The sequence below is a fragment of the Rattus rattus genome, chromosome 13 (assembly GCF_011064425.1).
Source record: "Rattus rattus isolate New Zealand chromosome 13, Rrattus_CSIRO_v1, whole genome shotgun sequence".
In the NCBI taxonomy this organism is placed as follows: domain Eukaryota; kingdom Metazoa; phylum Chordata; class Mammalia; order Rodentia; family Muridae; genus Rattus; species Rattus rattus.
In genome coordinates this window covers 43,444,792-43,448,145 of record NC_046166.1, presented here as the reverse complement: position 1 = coordinate 43,448,145, position 3,354 = coordinate 43,444,792, and the positions used below count along the sequence as shown (strand labels likewise).

At 39.0% G+C, this 3,354-nt stretch overlaps 1 pseudogene; it reads right to left on the bottom strand.

Moving 5' to 3' along the window:
- Nucleotides 1-395: 395 nt before the first annotated feature.
- Nucleotides 396-951, bottom strand: LOC116915076 (annotated as a pseudogene).
- Nucleotides 952-3,354: the final 2,403 nt, after the last annotated feature.

Genomic DNA, 3,354 nt, shown 5'->3' with positions numbered 1-3,354 from the left:
CACAGGGCACAAAGAAATCAATCCTGAACTGACCAGGAAATTCACTGCCACTGTCTTAATTGAGGTTTCAAACAACATGGCCAAAAAAAAAAAAAAAAAAAAAAAAAAAACAAATTGGGGGAAAATGGGGGTTTATCTTGCTTGCACTTCCACACTGGTGTTCATTATTGAAGGAATTTAGGAGAAGGACTCAAACAAAGCAGGATCCAGGAGACAAGAGAGGCTGCAGAAGCTATGGAGGAGTGCTGCTTACTGGCTTACCTCCCAATCTGTTTTCTTTTTCTTTCTTTCTTTTTTCTTTTTTTGATTTTAAAGTGGGGATAAGAATTACCCATTTATTGTTACTGAGGGGCTCTATAGTCTTTGGACAGAATCATTATCAAGAAAAAGTTTATCTAGTAAAGTTTTAGGTGGCCTGTAACCTCATCAATTAGTTCTACTGGTCCTGGCCCAATTCCCAGGACAGTTCGAGAGCATGGTTCAATCTGAGTACGTCCGGCATCTTGGATTAAATTTACAGTCAATCCCAAGGCTTTTGCATGGGTGAGTAATTGAACGAGGGTATCTTCATCTGGAGCTTTGACCATCACTTTGGGCTGGCCACAGTACTCCCACTCTTTGAGCACCTGAGGGTTTCTCTTTGAGTCTGCTTGTAGGCAGAGACCGCAGCATGAGAACACTGGGCAGCGACCTTCCCTTTCCCCATCTTTAAGTCAGTTCGAACCACAAGAATCATTTTGTATTCCCCACTCTCTCCAAGATGCTTGCTTCGTTCGGTTCCCATCTCTGTGTCTCGGTTTGCCTCACTTGTTGAGTCCTGGGGGGAGATTCCAAGGCGGCTCCGGAGGCCCCAGCCCAGGCACATGCCACAAGCAACTCCAGCAGCCAAGCTGAGTGTACCAGGATGAATCAAATACTCCATAGTCAAGAACTTGGAAAGCATCTGAAGCACTTCTCACCTCATAGTTCTCCACTCCCATACAAAGTCAGTCTGTTTTCTTATAGAACCCAAGTATACCAGCCAAGGGACGGCACCAACCAATGGACTGGACCTACAGATGCAGAGAAAACATCAACCACAATGGGCTAGGCCCTCTCTCGTTGGTCGCTAGTTAAGAAAACACCTTATAACTGGCTCTTACATTGACATTGTTTCAATGAGGTTCCCCTCCTTTCAGATATCTCTAGTTCACCAATCAAATAGCTTCCACAGTGTTGCTACGTTTTATGAATGGTGCTAGGGAAGAAGATGAATTAATGGTCTTACCCAATACTGCAACCTACAATAATGACCTACTATGCAAGATAGGCCCAGGGAAGCAACCACAGTACATCTAATTGTGGGCATAAGCAACTGCTCTGTTGGTTGGATTTCAGACTTGCTCCTCTGGAGGAGACTCATGTCTGGTAACAAAACCGAGATCAAAAACCTTGGCTAGCAAAATCCTGTTTCCTAGGGGGAAACCTGTTGATATTGCTTTGCTAGGTGATCATGTTGCCGAACTTCTTTCTAATTATTCACATTTGTATCTGTATACATTTGTCAGAGAAGCTTCTCATTAATTAATTCATTAATGCAATAACTCTTAACTATTCAAGTTTACTAAAAATAAGCAGCAATGAGTTCTTGGTCATAGCTGGAACATTGAAATCAAAAATGAAACTGTTCCTCCAGGTTCAAGAAACATTGTAGAAGAGAGAGCAGAGAGAATACAAGTCATAAGATGGGTCACCCATTGATTGAGCTGGCTTCGGAACATAACATGCCTGTTATACACATAAACCCACAGCTCCTGCATTTACTCACATAACAGTCATATGAGTCAAGACAATCACAAGTTCTAGCACAAGTGCTTGGGGGTCACTAATGATGCCAAGCCTCTAACTGAGAAGACAATGACAGTTGATCATTCTGAGAAGGGCACCTTTTTTGAGGGGTTGGGATGCATTATTAGGTTGTCCAAGCCTCAGAGGCTGACAACAGACACATACGTGCATACACACAGTACTAATTGTACTTAGTGGGCTATTTTAAACAGATATTAAGTTGAGAAGGAGATGGGGAATATGTTGGGAGGAGGAAAGAGGAGCTGGAAAGAACAAGTGGGGGATAAATATGACAAACATACATTATATAGTCATATGAAAAATTTTAAACCTAAATCTTAAAAAGAAAAAAATCCAAGGAATGGGCTACTCCTTGGCTGTGGCAATGAATTAATAATCAGGATTCTTAAGAGGACTGAATCTCACATATGACATGAAAAAATTGAAATTGAAAAAAATCATTTATACAAAGTCCCATAGACACAGAAAACTAGTCTACCTCTACAGAAATCAGAAGGCTGCCTTTCTATATTAATTATATATTAATTAAATGTTAATTATCTAAAAGGAAAAAAATAGGCAAATTTCAGGTGATAGAAAAGCTACTAGAAGAAGAAGTCAGCGTCCTTATTGATGTGGTCCCTGGTGAATTATTCATGCTTCATTGGATAGCTTCACACTCATACCCATTTAGGAAGTCCTGGTTAAATTCAGTGGGCCACTGAACAAAAACAAAAGCAGAGACATGAAAGTGGGGTAGGAAATTGATGACAGGACTGTAAGATTAATAGGAGGATAAGAGATGGTTGAGGGTTCTGACCAGATTATATGTATGTATAAAATCATCTTGATTGGAATAATGGTAGCGGGATTAGTTGCGCTTCTATCACTCATCTTTCTCTTTAATTAGCTAACGTTCACAATAACTGAGATCAAATTTATAACAAGGTGATACAGATGTTTAAATCAGTACAACATGAAACACTCATGTACAAGTAGCAAGATGTCAAGAAGCAAGAATTCCTTTCACATCTTCCAGATAAACAATAAATTTTAAATGGAAAGAGAAACTTAACAGCATTTAAGAGCATCAACAAATAAAGAAAAATTTCATTCGTGATGTGATATGTCTCTTTGGTCTCTTCTGTGAGATTTAATCATTGTCTGCTAATGGTTAATGAAAGAGTTAAAATGAGCACACATGTAGCTCAGTATGAAGAAATTTCCAAATATTTCAGATTTTTCTACACTTTCCCAAGTATTTCACAGAGAAGCTGGATTTTGAAAATTCTGGATGTAAACTATTTCTATGTCTTTCAGGCTACACTAGTGTCTCTGCGTGGCCGTTATTCCATAGCAATTTTATTTAAATTTACTTAAATTTTCCAGGGACTTAATTTACCTTATACAAGATGGAGGGAAACTAATGAAAGTATTTTTTTTTGGTAGAGCTCTCCAGATAATCTACAATCCTGTGGTGATTTTTAAAGCACAAGCTACACATTAAAAAATAATTTTAGCTCCATG